Consider the following 14435-nt stretch of genomic DNA (forward strand, 5'->3'; position numbering starts at 1 on the left):
GAAAGTTCCCTGTTAAGAGTAAGAAAGGAAGTAGCAATAGAAAGTGGAGTGGAGCAACAACAAAACCCGGTGCAGTCTGAAGCAGCCACCAGGGGCGAGGAGAGCACTGAGACGGAGGCTTAGGAGACGCTGAGACAGCCCAGTGGAAACTGGGACACCGTAGGTCTGTAAAGGTACCATATGCATCTGACCTCTTCTTCTGACCTCCTGTGAGATTTTCTTCTCCAGAAAACAGTTTTGGTGTTTTTTTTAAACTAATGTAACTAAGACTTGAATGGCAAGCTACTCACAGGATTTTCTCATTTAAAGGCAATGACAGAAGTACTCCTGAGAAATCCATCACTTCTGTGTTTAAAATCTTTAACACACACATTGGAAACGACCATTTGCATCAGGCTCACTCTTCCTGACCTCTGAGAACAAAGCCCACATGTTCACTGCAGCTGGTCTTACATTTGCAATGTAAGGACTTAAGCTACAACCATCAGGTGCAAAATTCATCGAATGTCAAACTGTAATAAACACCACACATCTGTCACTACAGTAATAGGTAATTTCTTTAAAAATGTCAGAGGATCATATCACAGCATTAAGACTGATAATAGCATATATACAAGTAATAACCAATTACAGTCTGACCAGGCAGTGACGCAGTGGATAGAGCATCAAGCTGGGATGCTGAAGACCCAGGTTTGAAACCCCGAGGTCATTGGCTTGAGCACAGGGGCACCGGCTTGAGCATGAGCTCACTGACATGACCCTATGGTCACTGGCGTGAGCCCAAAGGTCACTGGCTATAGCCCAAAGGTCACTGGCTTGAGCAAGGGGTCACTAGGGCTTGAAGCCCCCGGTCAAGGCATGTATGAGAAGTAATCAATGAACAACTAAAGTACCGCAACTACGAGTTGATGCTTCTCATCTCTCCTCCTGTCTGTCCCTCTTTCTGCTAAAAAAAAAAAAAAAAATTACAGAAAAGACAATTATTTTTTCTTAGTTACCCTATAGAGTATGAGATATGGCTAGTCTAGTTTAACTAATAAGTACATCCTATGTAATATACATAATTAATTAATTTAGAAATTTATCATTAAAGCATACCAGTTTTGGGCTCAGGAATCACATCTTTGGACTGACTTATATGTGAACCATATTTAATCTAAGGGTTTTATGGCATAAGATGATAGTTGTTTATCTTTTGTGAGTAATATAATATCCCACAACTGAGTAGCTGAAAACAATAGCAACGTGTTATTTCTCAGTTCTGTATTTTGACTGGACTTAGCTGAGGTTGACTATTCACAAGATCACAGGCACTGGGGGAGCTTAACTGAGGCTGAAACAACCTCACATATCTGACCAGATAGTCTCTCTCACCCTTCCCCTGGTTAAGCCCAGCCTCCAAACCTTTATGCACGCTGACTGGCTTCCAAGAGAATGAAAGCTAGAGATGTCAGGCATCTTAAGAAATTATGCCAAGGCCCTGGCAGGGTAGCTCAGTTGGTTGGAGGGTCATCCCAACATGTTGTAGGTTCAATCCCAGTGGGGGCACATACAGGAATCAACTAGTGACAGCATGAATGAGTGAAGCAGTATAATTGATGTTTCTCTCTTTTTCTTTTTTTTAGTGAGAGGAGACTCCTGCATGCCCCCCCCCCACCAGGATCCACCAGGCAAACCCACCAGGGGGTGATGCTCTGCCCATTTGGGGCCCTAACTCCATTGCAACTGGAGGCAGAGGCCATGGAGCCGCCCTCAGCACCCTGGGCCAAATCACTCTAATTAAGCCATGGCTGCAGAAGGGGAGGAGAAGAGAGAGAAGTGAGAGGGGGTAGGGTGCGGAAGCAGATGGGCACTTCTCCTGTGTGTCCTGACAGGGAATTGAACCCAAGACATCCACACACCGGGCCGACGCTCTACCACTGTGCCAACTGGCCAGGCTTGTCTCTCTCAAAAATGAAATCAATCAATAAAAAGAGTTATGGCCCTGGCTGGTGGCTTAGTAGATAGAGCATCCACCCAGTGTGCAAATGTTCCAGTTAGATTATGTCAGGGCACACAAGAGAAGCAACCATCTGCTTCTCTCCCCCTCCCTCTTCCTCTTCTCTCCCTCTTTCCCTCTTGTAGCCAGTGGCTCAATTGGGTTGAGTGTTGGCCCCAAGCGCTGAAGAGGACTCAGTTGGTCCAAGTTCGTCAGCCTCAGGCATTAAAAATAACTAGGTTTATTCGAGCATTGCCCCCAAATCCCAGTGGGGGAGCATGCAGGAGTCTATCTCACTATCTCCCCTCCTCTCACTTAAAGAAATAAAAATTATGCCAAGAACTGCCAAAATATCACTTCTGTCACATTTTGTTGGTCACAGCAAGTCACAAGACCAAGCTAGATTCAAATGGAACAGAAACAAGACTACACTTTGGATGGGAGGAGTGGCAGTCAAGTACAGGGATGGGAGCAATTATTGACAGTCATCTTTGGAAACACTGTCACAGTTATAAACAATTGTTACTGGATGTTTCTGCTGTACCACTTGAGTTTAGGATTGAGGCACTTGAAGAGCAGTGGTTCTCAAATTTTTTGAAGTTGGGGCACATTTAAAATCCTACAAACAGGCCCTGGCGGGTTGGCTCAGCGGTAGAGCGTCGGCCTGGCGTGCGGGGGACCGGGGTTCGATTCCCGGCCAGGGCACATGGGAGAAGCGCCCATTTGCTTCTCCACCCCTGCCCCCTCCTTCCTCTCTGTCTCTCTCTTCCCCCTCCCGCAGCCGAGGGTCCATTGGAGCAAAGATGGCCCGGGCGCTGGGGATGGCTCCTTGGCCTCTGCCCCAGGCACTGGGGTGGCTCTGGTCGCAGCAGAGCGACCGCCCCCTGGTGGGTGGAGCATCGCCCCTGGTGGGCGTGCCGGGTGGATCCCGGTCGGGCGCATGCGGGAGTCTGTCTGACTGTCTCTCCCCGTTTCCAGCTTCAATTTTTAAAAAAAGAAAAAAAAAATCCTACAAACAATTGTAGGCGCACTATATACAAATTTCTGAGAAATATGTTATAATAATTAAGTCAAATATTAAAGAAAAAATATAAAGTCCAAGTGTGCTTTTATGGTAAACAAAATAAATACAACAAAATTAAATTTACATTTTTATGTTACATTTTTTGGGTTATGCTTTTTAGAATTCATAAAAAAGAGGGGTTAAAAAATAAAAAAATTAAAAAAGTTACCTTTTTATATATATAGATACATTCTTAGTAAGATTTAGTAAATTCAGCAGGTCCCAGTGTGAATGTGTTTTTTCATTCTTGTGTTTATGAGAAACATGAGCCTGATGTGTCCTCGTGATTTCTTCAATGTTTGGGCATATACTGTATTTGAAGGGTAAACTCTCATTTCCTCGTCAATACATTAAAGAATTCCTCTCTTTTTACTCTTAATTGTGTTGAGTGCAGAAAACCCCCACCATACATATCATCTTAACTTTACACCAAACAAAGGCTAGAAGAAACTTTCCTCCAGTCTTTCTGGGGAACATGGGGGGTAGTGTAAACAATCCAGCACCACAGCTTAACAGCCTTTTGCAACCTAATCAGGCAGGTGAGGTGGGGGGTTGGGCAGACTGTCAGCTTACAGCCAATTCCCCACACCTCTGTCCCCTAAAAATCTAAACTCCAAAAACCCTGTTGGTTTTTTGGTCCCCAACAGGCACATATTTCCCTGGAATACCATAGGGCACACTGGAAATCTTCTAGGGCACACCAGTGCGCCCTGGCGCACACTTTGAGAACCACTGCACTAGAGAGAGATTAGGCTTTGTCTATTTCCAAAACCAGAATTTTCCCTTAAGCATTTTAAAGAATATCTTGGCAAAGATTTGCCCCTGGGAAATGTTAATCTCAGAAAAACCACCGAATCTTTCTTAGAGTTGTGGGCAAGACAGATACTATCCTTCAAGAATGGTCTGAGTCTAGTCTTTCCCTGGATGGGATTCCTCATCTACTGAATTCGTTCCCCCACTTTACAGTGTATTACACAAGAGTATAATCTCATTTTAAAGTGTATATAACACTAAAAAAACATAGAAATGTCTCCAGCTATTTGAACTTTTGCTATCCAAACTCTAACTAAATTCAAGAATCAGAGAGATTTGGCTAAATTCTCCAATACTCAAATGTTTGCTATTGGCTCTCCTAGATTCAGGACTGAGTGAGGTTTGGCTATCACAGTATCTCTTAGATAATCTGATACCTCACTATCTGAACACAGCAACCCACTAAATTTGTAAAATAAAATGGACTTATACGCCAAGTAGTAACTGTTGGTACTTTTAGATGGTATAGTCAACAGGTAATGTACACTCTTCCTTATGCTTTATATTTTCTAAGTTTTGTTCTTTGCAAAATTAAAAAATAATTCTAGCCCTGGCCAGTTGGCTCAGTGATAGAGCATCGGCCTGGCGTGCAGAAGTCCTGGGTTCGATTCCCGGGCAGGGCACACAGGGGAAGCGCCCATCTGCTTCTCCACCCCTCCCCCTCTCCTTCCTCTCTGTCTCTCTCTTCCCGTCCCGCAACCGAGGCTCCATTGGAGCAAAGATGGCCCGGGTGCTGGGGATGGCTCCTTGGCCTCTGCCCCAGGTGCTAGAGTGGCTCTGGTCGCAGCAGAGCGACGCCCTGGAGGGGCAGAGCATCGCCCCCTGGTGGGCAGAGCGTCGCCTCCTGGTGAGCATGCCGGGTGGATCCCAGTCGGGTGCATACGGGAGTCTGTCTGTCTCTCCCCGTTTCCAGCTTCAGAAAAATACAAAAAAAAAAAAAATTCTATATTGTGGACTTAATGTTATTAGACATTTGTAAAAATTAAGTTCCTACAGTAGATCAAATACATATTTGATTTAGATGATTATTTGATTTACTGACCTCTAGGAAACCTGTGCTGGTTAAATTCGGACATTTGTCATATGACTCCTGTGCATTCCCAATAGATAAACAATTTGAAACATTTTTAGGGGTTTTTTAACCATAGAACATTTTTTAAAATGTGTCCTAATGCCCTGTCTAGATTCTAGACACCTTGAGGGCCCAAACCTTGTTTCCCATACATGACTTACTGAATGTAGCACGCACAGAAGGCACAGTATAATAATAATAAAGGTCTGACTTCCCTTCAGTTTTATCACCATTCTTTGACTTTTTTTTTTTTTTTGTGACAGAGACAGAGATTGTTGGAGAGACAGGGACAGACAGACAGGAAGGGAGAGAGATGAGAAGCATCAATTCTTTCTTGCAGCACCTTAGTTGTTCATTGATTGCTTTTCTCACATGTGCCTTGACTGGGGGAGGTGGCAGGAGGGGGGCTACAGCAGACTGAGTGACCCCTTGCTTGAGCCAGCAACCTTGGGCTCAAGCTGGCAGGCCTTGCTCAAACCAGATAAGCCCATGCTCAAGCTGGTGACCTCGGGGTCTCGAACCTGGGTCCTCCGCTTCCCAGTCCAACACTCTATCCACTACACCACTGCCTGGTCTCTTTGACTTTTAGATAAAGGAGGACACTGTCTCAGACTTTCCAGCTTGGGCTACTGTTTAAGATGGAGTCAAGCTCTTGCTGGAACATGCAGGCCCTCTTTAATTCCAAAAATTTTAAAGAATGTTTTTAAGGCCCTGGCCGGTTGGCTCAGCGGTAGAGCGTCGGCCTAGCGTGCGGAGGACCCGGGTTCGATGCCCGGCCAGGGCACACAGGAGAAGTGCCCATTTGCTTCTCCACCCCTCCGCCGCACCTTCCTCTCTGTCTCTCTCTTCCCCTCCCACAGCCAAGGCTCCATTGGAGCAAAGGTGGCCCGGGCGCTGGGGATGGCTCTGTGGCCTCTGCCTCAGGCGCTAGAGTGGCTCTGGTCGCAACATGGCGACGCCCAGGATGGGCAGAGCATCGCCCCATGGTGGGCGTGCCGGGTGGATCCCAGTCGGGCGCATGCGGGAGTCTGTCTGACTGTCTCTCCCTATTTCCAGCTTCAGAAAAATGAAAACAAAAAAAAAACAAAAACAAAAACAAAAAGAATGTTTTTAAAGCTGAAAACTTGATACTTTTGGTTTTTATGGCAGTTTCCTGAAGCTCCCAGAACTTAACATTTTGCTCATACATATAATCACTGTGGAAGAAATCTTTTTAATGACTAATATCCTTCCTCTTTAAGAGAAACAGACTAGAGGGTAGACTGTCTAGAAGTATTAATAAATAGACTGCTATGCACGCAATGAAGTAAAAGATATCCCACAGATTAACTCCTATATTAATACAACCTAAATATACAGTTACATACTCAACCCTGAAAGCAGTTCAAAGAGGTGAAATTCACCCAGGGCTCACTTCAAATAGATACTTTCTAAAGTTTAAAGCACACTATTAACTACAATTAGGGCTAAATCATTTTTCCATCCCTTTCGGCATTACAGTATATATACCTTGATGTTTTGATCCTGCAATGCATATCAGTTTCAGAAACTCTGTGGACTAGAGTCCTCCTCCAAAAAAGAATAGGCCAAAGGCAAATTAGACAATGAATCTGGTTTTTAAGCATTATTATAATATTACTTTACAAAACTGTAACCCCCAACTGCCAAGAGTTCTGTAGCAGATGCCTTCGGATTGTCTCACATGCAAATAAATATAAACAAAGAGCCACTTACTAAAACAGAACAGAGCGTGCCTCGATGGTTATCTTAAATAGAACAGGTAGTGTCTCCGAGGCAGGACAAGAGAAACGTCATCTCACCCAATGAACCGCACTCCTGGGTCAAGTCCCTACTACGTGAATAGTCCTCCGAGGAGTCCGTGTCGTGGGGGAATGGCAAACTGAAGAACATGGTGTATGCCACCCCTGCCCTCCCCCAGGGAGGCGGAGTAGATGCCAGACCCGCAGGAAGGGCCGAGGGAGGACGGACAGGGTGGGGGCGGGGGTCTGTCAACAGAACGACACGAGAGCAGCGACAGACTTCACCTAGGTGCAAACCCGCGTCCCTGCCGCTCCAAAAAGAGAGGGAGCCCGGGACAGTTCCCTAGCCTCCTCCAGAATCTCCCTCCCGCAGGAAGCCACGCCAGCCGCGGTGCTAACGGTGCGGGCGGCGGCCCGGAACCGCAGCCCGAGGGGAGGCGGGAGGGAGCGCGCAGGAGTAACGGGGCGCGCCGGCCGGCCGTGGGAGCAGACCGGGGCAAGGGCGACAGCGGCCTTGCGAGCGCGCGGGACCCACCAGCTACCTGGAGGCCGGCCGCCGCCGCTCGCCGTCCGCCGGGATCTCGGGAGCCGAGCAGGGCGGGCGGAGAACTGCTCCCGGCCGCCACGCCGAGGGCCAGCCCGGGGGGGGGGCTCCGGCGGCGCGTGAGGTGGGGCAGCAGGGGCCGGCCGCGGTCACGTGGTCCCGGCGCCTCACGTGACCCGACGCCGCGCTCCCTGCGCTCCCGGCGCAGCTGTCTCCTGTCTCCGCCGGCGCCTGGCTCCGGGCTCCGGGCTCCGGGCTCGCGGGCCGGCGGCTTCTGTAGAAGCAGATTAGTTGTCCGGGTCCAGCCCTCTGGCTCTGCGGAGAGTCGCGCTGCAGCTTGGTGGCTGCGAAGGCGCACAGGCTTTTGTCTGTCTGGGAACCAGGGCCACGCGAGGGCAGGAACCCGGTGGCTGGGTCGGGGAGGGTCACCGGGAACCCAAGGAACCTAGGGCAGAAAAGTGGCTGTGACCTCCTCTCCCTGCCCCATGGCGCGCTTACCCACGCGGTGCTGCCTGGGGTGAAGGGCCTCCGAGGAGGAGACGCTCCTCTTACTCCAGAGGGGTGTCGCCCTCTACCCGCACACCTGGACACTCACCTGAAAAGCACCTGAGTAAGACTGAAGGAGCCCTGCCTAGCGTTTTCAGCGTGCCCAGGTGTTGGTTCTATCCCGGGTCAGGGGGCGGAGGAGAAGAAACCAATTGAGCGCACAACTAAGTGGAACAAGGAGTTGGTGCTTCTCTCTCTCTCTCTCTCTCTCTCTCTCTCATCAATGGGGGGTAAAAAGAAAGAAAAAGACTAAAGCATAGAGAAGGTGGCAACTTCACCAAGATAAGGGAGTGAAGCACAAGGCCCAGGTAATGGGAGGAAGTCAGAGGTACCTGGCTTTCAAGGTTGGAGAGACCTAAGATGGTAATTGACCTAAGCCTTAGTATAAATGAGTAAACTAAAGCCTAGAGAGGGGATGCTTCAAGCCAATCGGCCCATTATCTATGGAGACCAAATCACCATAAACCTATGTACAGCTTTCAGAAAAGTCCCAGTTGTCACCAGAGGATCAAGTCCAAACTTCTTGGCATAACTCTCTAAGCTATACTTTTTCAAACTTATGTTTCCTGTTTGAGCTCTCGTGAATAAATAGAAAATCACTTCATTTTCTAAGTATCACTGCTACTAGAAAAACCAGACCTAGGTTCTTCTTGAGAGAAGAAATTCAATCAAGAGAAAAAGTGCCACAAATAAAGGAAAGAACTTATTGGTGATGCAGGAAGAAAGTCAGAGAAAAGAGGCCTTGGAGACAGGTTCAGGGGGTTAAGCTGGGACAAGCTACCCTGGTTGCAAGTCTCATGGGGACCCTTGGAGCTTAGGAGAAAGAGGCAAGGAAAATGTGCCTGGAAGGAAGAAGAGAAGAGGGAGGGGAAGGATGCAAGGGTGCTCCTGAAAGGGAAGGGAGGCCCCCAAGGAAGATCTAATACAATTTTCGGCAGCTCTACAGGTGTGTCCTTTTATTTATTTTATTTTTGAGACAGAGAGAGAGGGACAGAAAGGACAGAGATGAGAAACAACTCATAGTTGCAGCACCTTTGTTGTTTGTTGATTGCTTTCTCATATGCACCTTGACCAGGGGACTCTAGCAGAACCAGTGACCCCTTGCTCAAGCCAATGACCTTGGGCTTCAAGCCAGTGACCTTTGGGTTCAAGCTAGCAATGATAGGGTCACATTAATGATTCCCACACTCAAGCCAGCAAGCCCACATTCAAGCTGGTGAGCTTGCACTCAAGCCAGTAACCTTGAGGTTGCAAACCTGGGTCTGGTCCTCAGCCTCCCAAGCTGATGCTCTGTCCACTGCCCTACTTCCTGGTCAGGCTCCAGGTGTGTTCTTTTAGGGCGATGGTCTCTACTGACTGGCTAGCGTCAGGACAGGGAGTCATCAGTCAATGCAGTTAGGCCTGAGGTCAAATATGATGTTCATTCCTTGCTTTTGCTGCTTTTCTGGGGCCGGAGCTGAAACACAACTGAGGCCTATATGTTATATCTAGGGCTTGATGCTTAAGGGAGTGGTCATGCAATGGCTCATATAGGAGTCCTGTGAGGCTATTCTCCTGCCTCTTGTTTCTCCTCTAAGTGGGTCTAAAACCACATGACTAGCCATATACCAAGGAAGGAAAGGTCAGAGGAGGGTCTGAACCACATGATCAGTGATATGAAAGGTCGGGATTTAAGCTGCATGACCAGTTAAAGGAAGAAAGTTCCCCTGGAGGCAAGATCTTTGTCTTCCCAGTTTTTCCCTTTGCTGGGCACCCAGTGCTTTCCACCCTGGTGGCCTACTGTGCCTGGCCTATTGTCCTTGCTCTGCTCCCTTGCTGTGCTCGTGTCTAACTGCCTACCATATCAACGAGCAGCTCCACTAATCTATTAAGAGAAGCCTCCTTGTCTTCATCTTCCGACCCTTCCTCAACAGTACTCTAGGCTCTGGCTACGGGAAATTCCTGTTTTCTTGACCACTCAACTTTCTTTGAGTTACTACTTACTTTTTCCTTAAGTAACTTTACTCCTTTTTGCATTTGTTCATTCTTTTGCCTCTGTCTGAAATGACCTGAATCACTATCCTCTCCCTCCTTAAAGAAAACCAGAGCCAAACAATAGTTAATACCATAAAAACAGATTTTATCAGAAATTACTGCAATAGGAGAATTGAGCCCAGTTCTATAATGTGGGCTCTTTTCCCCTACTACAATAGTTTCTGAATAAAATCTGTTTTTACAGTTTTAATTACTGTCATAGTCCGATTACTTTTAACATCATCCCAGATACATATCCGACTCCTACTCATCTTTCAGAATCCAGGTCAAATGCCACCTACTCTTGTCTCCCTTCCCTGCATCCTCCTCCCTGATTCAACAGAATCAGCAATTGAGGTTCACTCAGATACTGTCAACAGTAACTTCTCTGATTTCTAGGACACTGTACATAGTCTGATACATAAATCTCACATTGCCCAAAAATGTACTGTGCATTTCCTGTAAGAGGTAAATTATTTATCACTGTCTTATTCCGTAGATAATAAAATCTTTAGAACAGAACTTATAGGTTTAGTACAGTGCCTTCAATAGCCACTAAATAAAGTGGCTTGACCAAGGTCGTAGCAGTTCAGTGAATTTACTAAAAAAAAAAAGCTTGCTTGGCTCAAAGAAACTGAAGTCAGTTTCTTTATTTAGGCTACAACCTGGTCAATAGAAACCCTGTAAAACATGTTTGTGTAAGAAAAAAAATAGGTGTTAGGAGTTTCAGTCATCACATAGTTGATAAAGGACAAATAGTAGGTAGATTAGGAAGGAAGAGAAAGACCTTCTGGGAAAGAGAGTAGTATGTTCAAAGGTAGGGAGGCATGAATCAGTGTTATTTATTTAAGAAAAGCTGGGCTTAGTGACCTCACTTACCTCTGGGACAAAGGAAACCTAATTAATGTGACGTACTTGGAAGAATGACAAATCTATTAGTATTAGTATTATTTATTGGACTGAGTAACTTTCCATTAAACAAATCATAGGCTCTTTGCCTAAAATTGGCCTGTGGACTCGTGCTAGGTCATTTTTTACCTTTTTTTTTGTTGTTGTTGTTCCAAGAGCTCTCTATAATTGTTATTTTAAAACAGTAAAATTACTTGTCCCCCCAAAAAAATTATTTTAGAGCTCTCAAACTTCTCTATAGGGCAAAATAACTCAGTTTACAAATAGTACGTTAAGGAAGAAACTGGGCTCAACCTTCAGCGGTAGGGGACTACTGCTGCTCTTAATTTTTGTGCTAATAGATGACTGTGCTGGTAAAAAGGTATCTGCCAAGAACCAATGAAATACAGTCAGTGTAAGGTTTAAGTTGGAATGGGTCATAGGAAAACAATCCTAATCACTTTTGGGGCCTTCAAAACTACATTTCAAAAATCAATCTGTCAGTGAATAGAAAATAAGAACATTGTCTTGTGTTCGCTCCTTTTTCCTCTGCTGTGTTCTTCTGTGAGTGTCAGTTCGGGCCACTGTGGGTCAGCCAATCTAGTCCTACTTCCTTCAGCTAACTAACACCTGACTGAATGCACCTCTTCCACAATTTTCTTTGCTAAGAAAATCTTCTGAAGGTCTGACCCTTAGGTGGACCCTTGTTTTGTATAGGCCAATGCAGAGTTCTTGATCTTGGGCAAGCAAAAGTAACAGATTTCAGTTACTTCATCAAAGACTTGACTATTATTTCTTCTGAAGAAACAGCTAGGGTCATCCAGATATCTTCACCTTTTCCTCTCTGCTCCTTCTCTCCTCCTGGGGTTGGTCAAGAATAAGAGAAATAAACTGGAGAATCACCAACAATGGCCAAATAGGGAACATTTAGGTAACTATTTAATATTGCTTACCTGTTTCTGTAGCATACAGGAAATCTGTTCTGACTGTCTCAAAAACAATATAATTATTTTGAGAATTGAGGAAATTTGTTTTAGGATTTTGCAAAAGTAGTAAAATATAGAATCTATCTAGAGGGAGATTTCACCTTGATTTTTAATTCGCTAAACCAAAAGGGTAAACATGACCAGTCACAAGAAGTTTCTTTTTACATATTTTTTTATTTTTAAATTGATCACTTAAGTATAACTTACATACAATAAGATACACCATTTAAAGTATATAGGAAATGAGTTTTGACAAATGTATGCAGACATGTAACTGTCACCTCATGGTAGGCGTTTATCAATTTTATTCTTCTGGTCAAAGAACCAGGTTTTAGCTTTTTTGTGTTCTCTTCATATTTATATATTGCCTTCTGCTCTTTATTATTTGGTTTTATTTTTATTTTTAATAGCCAGTATTTTTATTTAGCACAATGCTGTAGTTGCCATAGTCATGATAAGTTTTCAAATTCAATCTTTATTAACTACTTTGGGGATAATCTCTGCTCTTACAGTTGAGATAAATAAACATCATAAAATGTGGGGAAAATATTGGAGGAAGTGGCCACGGAAAATTGAAAATGAACTTTTATTGTAATTCCTTTTTTCTCCCTTACTCCAAGAGCCAGATGAACTTTCCTTTGCTCACCATGGAAACAATTTAAATAAACAAACAAGAATCTTAGCTCTGGCTGAAGTAGACTCCTCTGCTGAGTCATAGCTTCACCTGCACCTACTCCCTAGACTGGGTGTGAGATCCTTCCAAGCACAGCACCTCTCATGAGTGTTTATATCACTCTCACATAAGGTCACTTTTATGTGTAAAAGTAATCCAATACACTCTGTTCAGAATCACTTCCTTGTCCTTTGACAGGTGAAAGAGCTTCTTAAATATAGAATTCCTGCACTGTCCATGTGAACTGAGAGTGCCCTATTTATTTTAATGATCAACAGGGGTTATGGTTTCATCTTCATTTAGATGTGACAGCACTACCAGGAGCAACATGGCTTAATAGGAAGCCACCAGTGTCTGGTAGGGAGCTTCCAGTGAGCAAGAGCTCTGACTGCAATTGCCTATGAAGCAGAACAGTCTTCTGGATGTAAGTGTGCATCTTTTTGGTTTTTTAAAGATTTTATTTACTGACTTAGAAGCATCAACTCGTAGTTGCTTCATATTAGTTGTTCACTGATTGTTTCTTGTATGTGAGAGCCTGACGTTTTGAACCAGTGACGTCAGTGTTCCAGATTGACACTCTATCTACCATGCCACCACAGGCCAGGGATGGATGTTAATATGCATCTTGAAGATTTCTTGGAATGACCTCAGAGTAGTAATGAAAGTAGTGAGAATATTTTCAGAAGGGCTTTCCTTATTGGTTTGAAATATTAAATGTGATATTACCAGGGACAAACAAAATGGCACTATGAGGAAACAATTAGACAAATCCAGAATAGAAGACAAGAACAGAGGCGGATTAAGGTAAATTGAGGCCCCAGGCACAGAAGAAAATATTGGGCCTCTTAGAAAAAAGAGAGACAGCCTGACCAGGCGATAGCACAGTGGATAAAGCATCGGACTAGGATGCAGAGGACCCAGGTTCGAGACCCCGAGGTCGCCAGCTTGAGCGCAGGCTCATCTGGTTTGAGCAAAGCTCATCAGCTTGGACCCAAGGTCGCTGACTTGAGCAAGGGGTTACTCGGTTTGCTGAGGGCCCGCAGTCAAGGCACATATGAGAAACCAATCAATGAACAACTAAGGTGTCGCAACGAAAAACTGATGATTGATGTTTCTCATCTCTCTCTGTTCCTGTCTGTCTGTCCCTATCTATCCCTCTCTATGACTATCTGTCTCTGTAAAAAAAAAAAAGAGAGAGAGAGAGACTGGGTAAATAAAAATATCTGTTAACCATATTTTTAAATAAATAAAAAATATGTACTATTAATGTTAAAATTGCATATATGAAACCAAATTTGGTGTCATTAGAAAAAGTGTAAAGTTGGGATTTTGCAGAGCCCTTCAGAATTCGGGGCTCAGGGCATGCGGCCAGTGCGCCCGCCATTAAATCTGCCTTTGGACAAGAACACCCCAACCCTGTGTCTCTTCAAAAATTAAGCCCATGGGGGAAATGGGGGAAATGTTCTACCTTAAAAGAGACTAAAGAAACATGGTAATCAAATGTAATATAAAACCATTGGATGGAATTATAGTTCCAAAAATGTTTCAAAGATATTAAAGATATTTTGTAGCCTGACTAGTGGTGACACAGTGAGTTGAGTATCAGCCAGGAGGCTGAGGGTTTCGATTTGAAACCCCAAAGTCACTGGCTTAAGCACAGGGTTGCTGGCTTGAGTGTGTGATTATCAACATGATCCCAAGATTACTGGCTTAAAGCCCAAAGTTTGATGTCTTGAGCCCAAGGTCACTGGCTTGGCTTGTGGAGATTCATAAAAATTTTAATATGGACTGAATATTAGATATTAGGGAATTACTGTGCTTTTTTTCATGTAAATAATAGTAACATGAGGAGACAAGATAGCCACAGAGTAGGCAGAGGATCCAACTCCCATTTCCCAGAACCAAGGTGGATTACAACTTAATTTTGAGAACACTCATCTTGAAAGACCAACTTTGGACTAAACTAGGAGGATTCTATAGCCAAGGACCACCAAAGAACCCACACTGAGACTGGTAGGAAAGGCAGAGATGCAGAAAGAGCTGCCCCACTCCAAGGAGCGAGCAGTGGCCAGGGGGACTCTCATGATGGGGTGGATTGC

The 14435-nt window shown here is 44.8% G+C and overlaps 1 protein-coding gene across 6 annotated transcripts in view; it reads right to left on the minus strand.

Moving 5' to 3' along the window:
• Positions 1-7370, minus strand: part of RCBTB1 (RCC1 and BTB domain containing protein 1) — a 48989-nt gene extending 41619 nt beyond the window's left edge. For 2 of the 6 annotated variants that reach the window (XM_066380910.1, XM_066380909.1), the window contains exon 1: positions 6661-7307. The gene's annotated coding sequence lies outside the window, so the exon portion shown is untranslated. Of the gene's footprint in view, positions 1-6660 lie in introns of all 6 variants that reach the window. The other 4 variants (XM_066380911.1, XM_066380912.1, XM_066380914.1 and 1 more) reach the window with 4 other exon arrangements.
• Between the last annotated feature and the right edge of the window lie 7065 nt (positions 7371-14435).

This window comes from Saccopteryx leptura, chromosome 4 (genome assembly GCF_036850995.1).
Source record: "Saccopteryx leptura isolate mSacLep1 chromosome 4, mSacLep1_pri_phased_curated, whole genome shotgun sequence".
Taxonomy (NCBI): Eukaryota; Metazoa; Chordata; class Mammalia; order Chiroptera; family Emballonuridae; genus Saccopteryx; species Saccopteryx leptura.